This window comes from Pipra filicauda, unplaced genomic scaffold, assembly GCF_003945595.2.
Source record: "Pipra filicauda isolate LSUMZ 115617 unplaced genomic scaffold, ASM394559v2 scaffold6_size6359152_pilon, whole genome shotgun sequence".
Classification (NCBI taxonomy): domain Eukaryota; kingdom Metazoa; phylum Chordata; class Aves; order Passeriformes; family Pipridae; genus Pipra; species Pipra filicauda.
The window spans coordinates 2,046,019-2,058,301 of NW_024104865.1; the positions used below are offsets into that span (position 1 = coordinate 2,046,019).

A 12,283-nucleotide genomic window follows, 5' to 3' on the forward strand; every position below is an offset into this window, starting at 1 on the left:
ATGACCTTTAAAAGTCCCTTCCACCTCAAACTATTCTATGATTCTATGAAACATGGGAGTACAAAGCAGATTAGTAGTGTCACTCCTGTTCAGCATTCAGAGAGGAGGAGCAAGTTGATTCACATTCTGATTTTCAGGGTAACATACCAGTTGTCCGCAGTACGTATGCCTCGATTCGTGACTTAAGCAGCCCACTTTCACAAGCAGTCTTTCTATGCTGTAGCCATTATTATTTATTTGTCCATGTACTATTTGTAGCCATGGGCTTTAGAGCAAACCAAGTCTTGAAAATATTACATCTTCTAAAATTATGGCTTCAGTTACTACACAAGGAAACAGTCAGGAGACAACCACATCATGAGAAGAGGACTGTGCTTTTAACAGTCTCCTCTCACATAAGTCTGTGCAGTACAGTGTATACTTGTGTCCAGAGACTGGCATGTACTGACCAAATATTTGTATGCCAAAGTCTTACAGAACTTTCCCTCTAGCAAGCATTTCCAGAAAGTGGTAGAAGATGTTTCTACTCTAAAATCAGTTTGTTATTTTTACTAAAACATGAGTTTCTGTTCCTACCCTATCCTCCACAAAATAACATCCCACTGAGAATGATTTCAGCTTTTACTTTGGAAATGGGAGAAGATGATGGCCTGAATTTAATGAATGTGAATTAAGCTTTTTTATTTTTTCATCTGCTCCCACCAGCATAAATACACAGGACACAATTTTCCTGCAGTATTCAGAATACAGAGTCCACAAAATGACTGTTTATATGAAATTCTTCAATTTGTTCTCCCCACCCATTTTTTAAACTTGGAGTAAACCAGAATCACCAGTTCTAGCTCTCCCACTAGAGTATCTTATTTAAAAACATTTATCATATGCCTAACTCCTCAAAATGGAAAATCAGCAACCTTGCTGATCAGTCAACTTTAATCTTCCTCGAGAAGACTCCCATAAATTGCTACAAAAGTCTGTGTCATAAATATTCTAAGTTCTGGTTTATGAGCAGAGTGAGAAGCTGTAGACAGGAGAGGATAAATCCCAGGACTCAGGAAATGCAGTGTTAAACTACAGCCAAGCTGAGTGCCATTCTACTCCAGTGTAAACTACAGCCAAGCTGAGTGCCATTCTACTCAAGAAATTAAAGGAACAAAGCTTGTAAAGGTTGTAATGTACAATGAAGACTGTACTCATGCCAAACTCTCTGGCATATAGTCTTAGGTAACAGAGAAGGGCAAGGCAAAACATACCATTTTTGTGCTTCAGTCACAACAATCCTTTAACTACATTACTTAAAATATTTAATACACAAACAACGCTTACATAAGGCTACTTTCTTCCCTGTGAGGGTGGTGAGGCACTGAAATAGGTTTCCCAGAGAAGTTGTGGATGCCCCATTCCCATAAGTGTTCAAAGCCGGGTTGCATAGGACTTTTAGCAACCTGGTCTAATGGAAACTGTTCCTGCCCATGGCCAGGGGTTGGAACAGAACGATCTTTAACATCCCTTCCAACTATTCTATGACTCTGTTGATTCTGTACTGCATAGGACAGGATCCAAGGATATCGCCTGGATAGGAATGCTTATGAAGAGTGGGGAGACAGCTGAGACTAGATATAAACCCTAGCTTTGTGTCCTTTGACTCTTTCCTATGATCTGCATAGAACACAGACAGTTAAAAAAAATCTCATCCAGCCTCTGACAGAAATCGATGCAGACATTTCCAAAGGAGCAATATAAAATGTTGTTACACCAGCAGTTTCCAGAGTTACAGTACACAGTGCACCAGTGATCTCTCAAAATCCAAATCTTCTACTTGCTTCCAGATTGATCAAAAAAAGACCTACAATCCCAAACTCTGGACCATCCTTTTTCATGTGATAATACCATGGGAAATGCAATTAAGTTAAAGGCTAATATGAAGACCTAACCATCCCATACTTTAGCAAGCATTTAAGCATATCTAGATTTCTCACATATAAGGTCATAAAAACTAACAAAGATTCTAGATTTTTCAGTTTTAAGAAGAAAGTACTCAATCAATTTTTGTATGCTTTCACATCCAGCTTGATTTTCACGTACATATTTATTTATTTGATTTATAAAACATAAATTAGTTCTGTAAGCCTTGGTTCTCAGTATCCTAGCATGGATTTAATTTCACGGTAAAATTCAGCACAAAAAAATGTTCTTTTTTGTACTAAAAAAAAAAAAAGGTGTGAATTTGTGATGCCAGTATTTATGGGGAAAAAAAACCAAAAACCTTTTGGCCTCTAAAAAGAAGATACTTAATACATTGAAATAATCCAAAATTCAACTTCCGAATGCAAATCGAGCAGAGTTGCATCTTTTTAATCATATTTTTCAAATATTGCTTTTTAATGACTATGTACCCACTATGCAAGTTAAACCTGGAAAATTAGTGCAAGCATAGCTTAAGTTTTTCCTTATGGCTCCCTTAGTCCTGGCTTTGCACAGAATCAACCTCTTTGTGTGAACTCTGAAAAACAGAAAGGTCACTTAAATGTCTGTTCAAAGCAAGTAACTTCAAGAGAGAAATCGTGAATTGGCAGTTGAAGCCAGCATGCAAGCAGTCTGTGTTCCTCTCATCCTAATCTTTTCACTGCTGTACTAGCAGACAGAATAGCATTGGAGAGGGTGTTCTCTTTTGTTCTGTACTTCAGCAGAAATACCTATGTTCAGATGCTCACTGACTGTTTAATTAGGCTCATCTGTAAACTATTCCTGGCCACAACCCCACTTTAACAATATAGTGAAACCAAAGGCACATAGAGTACCTAAACTAATATCTTTCGTTTGGTGTATCAGTTCAGAAACAAAAGGAATTCATTTAAAGGGAAAAGTCTAACTATCTCATAGGAGACTAAACCTTCAATAAAAGCACTGACGATCCAATAAAATAACACCATAAAATGCTAAAAAAAACCCTAAAACAATCAACTTTCTCATGTAGGCACAGAATAGTCTGATTGTTTAAATGTAATATAAACACATAATACAGTTACAAGAATGCACAAGCACACTTACAGATTAGGAATACTTTTCTTAATTGAAGTTAAATATGTACAAATAGATATGCTTTTTTTCTTCTCTAAGTATGTAAGTTAATGCCTAAGCTCTGTCTTGAGCCATGTGAAAATATATTTGCTACCCTCATACAAACAACCTCAGTTTCCACAACCCAAAAGCAAGAAAATAAACATTAACATTTTTTCTCACTGAAAAAATTAAGAATATAAAACAATACCAAAAAGTCTGCTGGTTTTAACCCTAAAAATAATTTAAATTATGTTTTAAAATTTTATTTAGATTTACAGCACGTACGTCAGAAATTTATTGAATACTGAAACAGATTTTGATTTTTTAATGTCTTTTTGCACAGAAACAATTTTTAGAATTCAGTGTGAATTTATGAAAATTGTTTTCGGTGCTCTGAAACTGCATTTCTACAAATAAATTACTACCAAATTCTAGTAAGTGTCACCCTAAATCTGCATTTGTTAAATGAATTAACACTTCTCATTCTATATTGCATAATGCATTTAAGTAAAAATACTTTCCACACTGACATCTAGTGAAGTTTTATAGTAAGAAGAAAAAGGTTATTCTAATACTTTGCACTTACAGAAAGCTTTTAATATTCCAAATTACTTGTATTTTAAATTACTAGAATTTGCAACACACTTGTACATCATGCACTACTTTCTTCTGAAAGATATTTTGCCACTGATCTGGGGACTGGGACCCCAGGACTTCTGTTTGCGCTTCAATCTGCTGACACCATGGCTACTGGCTTCAAAAGATGAATCTGGAAAGCTAAATGTTTTCTGGTGTTTGAGGGAGGTGTTGGGAAAAACAGCTGGATATTAAATTATGTTTTGGCTAAAAGCTGCTTGAAGCTAAGTTATACACACTTGTAATCACTTCAATTGCAAGGCAAAAATACCAGTAATTAATTGTGGCAATGTGACAGGATTTAAATAAACCAAACAGAAATCTTGGTAGTATATAAAATGTAAATATCTGAAAGCTGGCAACATTTTATGTACTGCACTTGCAATGGCATCAGAATGAGATTCTCCAGTTAATAACCTTCTCTTCATCTGAATCTAGTCTTGACAACAGAAACGCCATCAAGAATTAAAAAATGGGAAAATGGTTTCTGTTTAAACCAAGGAACTCTTAACTGTATTTTGTATTTCATCACAAAAAAGCTCAGTAACCTGAGGTAAAGCTGCCAGATGTTCAGGTTTCTCCCTATTTCCTCCCTGCATTCCTACTATCCCCCTCAAAATTCTGTCCTGGAAAAACAAAAACAAACAAAAAAAAGGACAAATTTGGCCATTTGCCTGCAATTTACAGATGCTGGGCAACATAGTCAGGTGGTAGCTCTAATGTGGCTGCTTGATGCTTGGAAATTCTGGTCAATGTATATCCACCATTAGGATTCACAGTCTTTAGCCATCTCAGAGTGAGATGGACCAAGTTTTGCTTGTTTGTTTTAAAGAACAAGTCCCTCATTTCAGAGAAAAAATAATGTCCTGAAAAAAGGGGGCCCAGCTTCAATATGTTTAATATTGAATATTTATTTGATAAAAATACAGAAATTCCAAATGTCACAGAAATTAAAAACCAGGTTTCCTCTACTTCGTATATGTAATCTAACCACTAAGTCACAATCACTCCCTCATTCTTCTGATTTCTTAACTATTCCTTGCAGAGATGAGTTTTAAAAAGGAAAGCTGATAATGCCTGGAGCTCCAGGCAATTTACAAATTTATGGTTACTGCTTTTTCTCAAAGAAAGGAGATGTGTCTTTAAAGTATCATCCACATCCTGGGTACCTGCCCTCTGGCTGAACCAGCAGGTCACAGGAAGCAGCATCCCTACTCCTACAGCCAGTTTATATGAAGCCTTACAAGTTGTACTCAGCAGTTCACTTGGCAGCACATACATCTCAGCTAACACAAATTGAGGAACACCTATTTCACATGGCCTAAAAGATTTTCATATATTTAACAGATGCCAAGCTATGCAGCACCATAAACACTATGGTACTAGAGAGCTTGGCCAAATGAAGAATTTTAGGTACAAAAAGGACTTTCAGTCCAAAAGCAATATACATCCAGGTAGTTGCAGAACGAAAGTTTTAAGAATGAAAATTTGGATCTAGTCAGATATTAAGGTCATGAAACTTCAAGTCGACTTTTCCAATCTCTATAAAAGGCATAAAATCTCTCTGCCTCTCAGAGAGATGACATTTTTGATTATGTTTATTAATGCATCCTTACACAGGAGATAACGACATCCCAGCATGGATGGTACTGTGATTTCTACAGTATTTGTAACCACTGCATACATGGAAACTGATATGTAAGGGCTTTTCTTCATGGAAAACCCAAACTTATTAAAAAAGCTTCACAGGGATTCAGTGAAACATTTACACATGGAAACCCTGAATATTGTTACTTACGATCTCTGGCCAAACTTAGTATCATTAACAATACACATTCATATTTATTGCCAAAAATTATGCTGGCACAATACTGCAAGATTGAAACTCAAGATTCATTTAAAAACCAGATATTGTAAAGTTAAAAACTAGTACAGCTTTAATCCCTCATCAGTGAACATACATATTACCAACATAATCTCTATCAATAACATCATCGCATCCTGATTTCATGAGACTGTCCCAACTTTTAACATCCATATTGTGATTTTGAGAGCCCAAACCTGTTTCAGGTTGTTACCAGAGGTCTTTTGCCATTGCCAGGTCTCCTGATTTCATCAGAACAGGTTACATGGCCTTGGTCTCATTTTTTTTCAACTTAATACAAGATGGTATGAAAGGGCACATACAGCAATTCCTGAACTCCAAGTTATCCTAGAGTGCTTTAAGCTGCCTGTGGTGACAATAAACAGTGGATCTAGGTGGATCAATCACTGTAAACCAAAAGTATACAAGCCAAAAGTCCACAGTGTCAGCCTCAGAACGGGACAACAAAAATCTTACTGAATCCCAGACTGACTCTGTATTTGCCTTTTACATAAAAATGGTATGCTAAACTGAAAGAATGTCTGGAAAAGAAAAACATACACGTCTGTCTGGTATCACAGCAAATTCAGTAAGCAGTTCTTCACAGACAAAGTGGAGAAGTTATGTGAGCTCAATTAAAATGGATTAGTTTTTGCCAAAAATCAATGCAAAAACATGAACCAGACACTAGCAGCTGAACCTCAAAATCTTCAAGAGTAGCATGGATAAAGAGCTCATTTCCATACAATCCCTCTGGACTGAACTGAAGCAAGAAAGAAAACTGACATCTGAACATCTGGTACCACCACAATACAGAGTACGAAAAGCTTTTGCTACCCTTTCATTTCTGTGGCACATTGCAGGACTGAAATTACTACCTGGGATAGTTCTGAACCACGGTCAAAAGACGTAACAAGTTCCAAATCCCCCATGCCAAAAGAAACAAAGGGTACCTTAGCCATCAATCAGGAGCCAAGCTGCCTCACTGAACATACAATTTTAAAACCCACCACTAAGCAGGCCATGCTTGAAAGCAAGGTGTGCTTTAATTTAGTAAAACATACTTCATGACTTAAAGACAATTGACTGAAAAAGATCTTTTTTTTCTCCTATAAGCAATCATAAATGTATGCCTCTTACATTCTCTTAAGCATCAAACATTTTGGTGTATTATTTTCTTAATTTTTGGAAGACCTAGGGCCAAGCTCATTAATTAATTTAGTCTTTGAAAATCAACTACATCTACTTAGACAAGGAAATTAGCCAAAGTTTGTCATTAAACTTGAGACTCAGGCCAACCTGACCTGCTTAAGGAAAATAAAAAAAAGAAAACAATAATCACCAACATCAATTCCTTGCCACACTGCACTTGTGTAATTAGCTTACTGAAACCAATTAAACACATGAAGATCCATTTATAAATAAATAAATGCTAAAATGCTAGATGAGAAGACTTAATTGTTCTGCCAAGTCCAATGACAGACACTAAAATGATTCCACATTCCTTTGGCTGACAGGTTTAGAAAGGATACCTTTCCAATCCAAAATACTCCACCAGACAGCAACTAAAGATATTCTGAATATGTTCACACTCAAATCAAGCAGAGTTTTTTTAATACAAACTCCTATCAAATCAGGTTCTCCAGAATACAATAATACCTCAGGCACAAACAACAGACTAAATAAGAGTTTCTCTACCTTCAAGCCATCTGCTAGTTTGCCAATGAAGCTCCATGGAAAGAATATTTAGAGCAGGCTTCATCTCACCTAATTTTATCCTTGCTATTTCACCCTGACCCAGAATACTTGAATTAATGGATCTCACCTGAGGACATTTTTTTTAATACCCATATAAATTTAAATAATTTCTTTTATTTGAATTAATTAAGTTTCCTATTTCCTATGTAAAGTAGAACAGCATTAGTTACCTACCTTTTACAGACTAAGAAAGATAGGCAGAGAGGAGCTCTGTGGTAGAGGAGGCAACAAATGCAAGAACCTAAACAAGATGGAAATAAAATTTCCAATGAGATCAGTGGGTGTTATTTAAATCATATACTGCTGTGGGTCTCCTGACACCCATTCATGAGCTTCAAGTCATGATGTTAAAGAACAGTAGGAACCAACCAACAATATTCTAAAACTGTAATAATAAGTATAACCAACCAGTCAATGCACCTAAATCACTATCAAGCCCAATTATAAGAACCACTGTAAACCAGTGAAAGTCAGAGTGTCATAAGTTTAGCCTTCTTTTCTCTTCCACTCTTCATTCTTTCAAAGGACAAAAAGGTTTCCAGAATAATCCTCTACACACCATATGTGCTCTTCTCCCCAATTCCAAGGTCTAGGATTATAAAATGAAAGCCGAGATCCCCACGGTTATATAATTTCATGAGTTAGGACCTCAAGACACCAATTAAATGCAATAAATCAGAATTGACAATGGCAAAACTAACACTCTCCAGGTGTCTACAAGCAATGTCTCATGGGTAATTACATGCCAGTCAAATGGTCAAAAACATGAGCTAAGGAGCTCAAACCTTTGCCATTCCCTTTAAAGAATTGCATAAAGCAGGCTTGACACTCCTTGCAGAGTCTGCTTCCAACAACCATCATCACTCCTTTAATACTCTTTCTGGGTTTACAGTTGTATTGCTCATAGAGGATGGTGAAAGAACAGGTCAGGTATTTTCATTTTCATTTGGATTTTAACTCTCGGAATGCCACACAACAGCCATATGTATTTTAAGGCACAGCAACTGAATCAAGAGTAAAACTCACGGAATAGAAAAGATCAACATTCTGTCATTTTGACTCTTTACTACCTCTACTTTCTGCCTCAGTAAGACAGAAACCAGTATTATTATTTTCTTAGCATTCTACTTTTGGGGTACACTCACTTTATATAGGACAAAGGAAAAGTGAACAGGATCTACATAGTTTGTAAACATTGAAGAGGTCAGTATGTAACACTGTCATGTGTAATACACAGCAGGAAATATTTGCAGACTTCAAAGGCTGACAGTTTTTTTCCTAACAAAATGGCATAGGGATTCCAGCTTTCCTAGAAGTGCTTCTGCTGCACTGAGGAGGAACTCAGTCCTATCCCATCCCAACAGTCTGAGAACCTACCTCGCAATCGTACTTCTTCAAAAGAGTCATTCTGGAACTTAAAAACTCTCTTACTCTAAAAGTTTTATTGATGGGGAAAAGCCTAGATCTTCCCAGGTAGTTTATATGTTGCTTTCCTTCAACTCTCTACAGTAGCTAACAGCCAACAGTACAAACCACATATTCCAAGATTCTTATATCCAAAACTAAATCTGAATCAGCAAGTGTCTACTATACCTTGAATGGCAACAATAGGCACACAGTAAATAAAAATAATCTATGATTATATAGTTGAAAATATATTTTTTGTATATTTAATAAAAGTCACATTTTCTGTATATTTAATAAAAGTCACATTTTCTGTAAAAAAAAAACTTAAATAAGCATCTTCAATTACATACTCAACAGAAAGTAAGACAAAGAAAGGGCCCAGTTTTCCATTTGAGAATAAAGGCATTTGGAACAATGCCTATACAAACCTCCTAATTTCTACTCTGTTAATTCCACATGATCTTCCCGTAAGCATACCTGGTTTTCTGTAACCAATTTTGATTTGCATAAATTCTTCCCAGAAAAGGAACAATTATCTAACCTAATGATTTCTCCATTAATGGACATATTGGCAACAACGAATAATGGAGAAGTCCTTGATTAGTTTCAGGAGAATTCTGACCAGCATAAACAGGTATTACATCAGGAAGAGCCTTAGCGCAAGTTTCCTTTCAGCGCACGACATTCAGTGCGCTGAGGGAATTGGACTGATCCAGGTATTCTGAGAAGACAGAAGTGTAGGCAAAATGGTTTTTTGCTTTTGCAAGGGACGGGCATATCCAAGGCTTGATATCCAAAGATGTTATACTAAATGAATGAAATATCTGGTCTTTAGATGCTAATAGCCCTTCTTCAACTGCAGCTCTAGGGTCTGTCTCTCTATCCTATACATGGGCTGTGACACAGTCCGAGATATAGCCCAAATGAACAGGAGGACATAATTCCTTTTGCAGCTTCTTCCCAGCCCCACTCCAGCTACAGCTGTAGGCTCTGTCTCTCTCCCTACCCCAATGCTAGCCCCAGCTCAATGCATCACCACCAAACCATACTCCCTAAAAAGTCCAAACCACCATTTTCTCATGAATTTTAGTTCCTTTATCAGGGAATGTTCTTCAAAAGCCAGTTTGACATTAATAACATAGTCATTATTACAAATGCAACTTATTAAGCCACAAGAACACAAAGTGGCAGTTAACCCCTTAGTCACTGAAACATGACTACATAGCAGCAGTTCTACTATAATGCTGCCTTTGAAATACCACTGTTGACCGAGAACTGGCTTACTAATGTGTTTTCCCTCTCAGCACAATGAGAAGTTAGAGTGACAAAGGAAAAGGACAAATACTTTTGAAGGGAAAGGATCATAGTTTAGCATCTGAAATGTATGAGAGATTTACCACAAAAGGATTTTCTAAGTTCTGTCTTTTTAGCAGTTGAATTAGCAAGAAAACAAGTTCAGGAGTCATGCTTACAAAAGGGGACATACTGGAGTTTGCACATCCTTAAAGAATCCTAGCCTACTTCTGGACGGGTTGCTTAAACTTCTGCAACCTCAATTTTTTCAGCAGTAAAATGTAATTAATAATCCTGTTCTCAGACAGCAGGACTATGAACCTTAATTCATTTAAATTCCGTGAAAGTCTTTTGAGCTCCTTGTATGGAAAGTTTTATTTAATAAATATTCTTATTATTCCAAAGGAGCAGCTGCAACAAAAAAATTCCTATTTTTTTTATTGCTTATTTCCATTTGCATATAACTGTCCAACCCCCTAAAAGGAGCACTTGACCACTTCTTCCTGTTCTGATAAGCACTTATGGTAGTCAAAAGTGTGTTATATTAGAAAAATATATTCTAGTCCAACACAAAAACATTTTTACCAGTGACAGAAAAACCCAGATGTTATGACTATCAGGATTTTAACAGCATTTTCAAATTAATGTTATTTTCCTGAGTTTCATGTACATTTTAAACTAGATTTGTTTCTCTGTTAAAATATGTTCTAATCTCTTTTGCTGTTTTATCTAATGAATTAGAATGGCTTCAACTCTTTTTTTGGACATAGAAACAGAAATTAACAGAACACACTGCTTTGATTTGTCCGTCTACAAACAAGCCCAGAGGTGTTGCTAGTTCTCAGCCAATATTATACTGTTCTTTATTTATATTTCATCTACTCCTAAATAAAATCACAATGAAAAGAAAAAGAAAACACAGGAGAGATGCTGCAGCCTTAAGTAATACTGGTTAGAGCAGAACTCAGATGGCCTCTTTTAGCTTCCAGGGTGAAGTAGATTCCACTGAAAGCTTCCATGTACTACTAAATCAGAGATGTTTCCCTTGAGTATAAATGCTGGGACAAAAGCCTCATAGATCTGAACGATCACAACTATTAACAGTTTTTTTCCCCAGCTTGCAATCACAGTGCAGATCATGGAGTCAAATGCAACTCACTGAGTATGAATCTGACCAAAAAACTGACAGAAACACAATGGGCAAATTCTTGCCCCTGTTGTGATCCTCGTCTGGTTGGAGAAAAACTTAAAGGCTCCAACTAGTCCTAAAAGACTAGGACTGATAGAAAATAGCTACCCAGAAGACAGCTCTGGAGAAAAGACTTTTAAGATTACTCTCCCCTGTCTACAGGCTATGTCATATACAGAACTTAACAGGAGTGGGCCACATGGCGCATGAAAGGCCACAGCTTGTAAAGTATGCAACACAAGGATCAATGAGGAATGATTAAAGTAATTTAGATGGCCCACAACAAGAGTCTAAGACAAAACAAGGCAGTCTTCAAACTCTCAACATCTCAGGATCTCAAAGATTTGGCTACATTAGAAAGCCACAGCGTCCAGAGTCCTGCAAAATTTTTTTTTATATAAAATGCCATATAATCTTTAAAAAAGCTTCATGCAACCTGAAAGTCAGCAGCACCGAGACCAAAAAGTCTCTCTGCATTGCAAAGGTAGATCTGCATATTACCAAGCTATGGAAAGCAAGCCAATATTCCTTTCTGCTGAACTGATATGCTCCTTTCAGACAATTTCAAATGCGATTTGGAACTAATGTTACACTTGGAGGTGTAAGTAGCACCAATAAACATGCTATTTCCTCAGACAGAAGGTTTCAGGTTCGTTTAAAGAAAGGCTTCTTCTATATAGTATATTCTGACATACTGGGTAAATACTAGCTCCTGTTTCTCTCACAGAGCTTAAAGAGCAGGATGTAGCACAATGTCAAAGGTATCTGCTTGTCTCAATCAACACAAAGCCAAGCCCCAGAAATCATCTAACATTATATACTGACTGCCAAGTACTGTTTGAAAACTGGACCTTTTAAAATATCAGTTTTCTTAGTCTAAATTGCATACAGTATCTTTGTAATAACCTTCTTCTAGATGTGCTACACCTCCTTCTCAGGATTCAGAATTGCCACTTATAAGCAACCAAAGGAACAAAATGTTTCTATTATTTATGTTGATCCTTATCACGGACAGTAAAAGGATTTTCATCATCATGTCAGCCCCTTTATTCTACCTACTCTGCCCAGTGCTT

The 12,283-nt window shown here is 36.6% G+C and overlaps 1 protein-coding gene across 1 annotated transcript in view; it reads right to left on the reverse strand.

The window, feature by feature from the left end:
- Nucleotides 1-12,283, reverse strand: part of LOC114003160 (cytochrome c oxidase assembly protein COX16 homolog, mitochondrial) — a 44,009-nt gene that overhangs the window by 19,844 nt on the left and 11,882 nt on the right. The window lies entirely within an intron of this gene.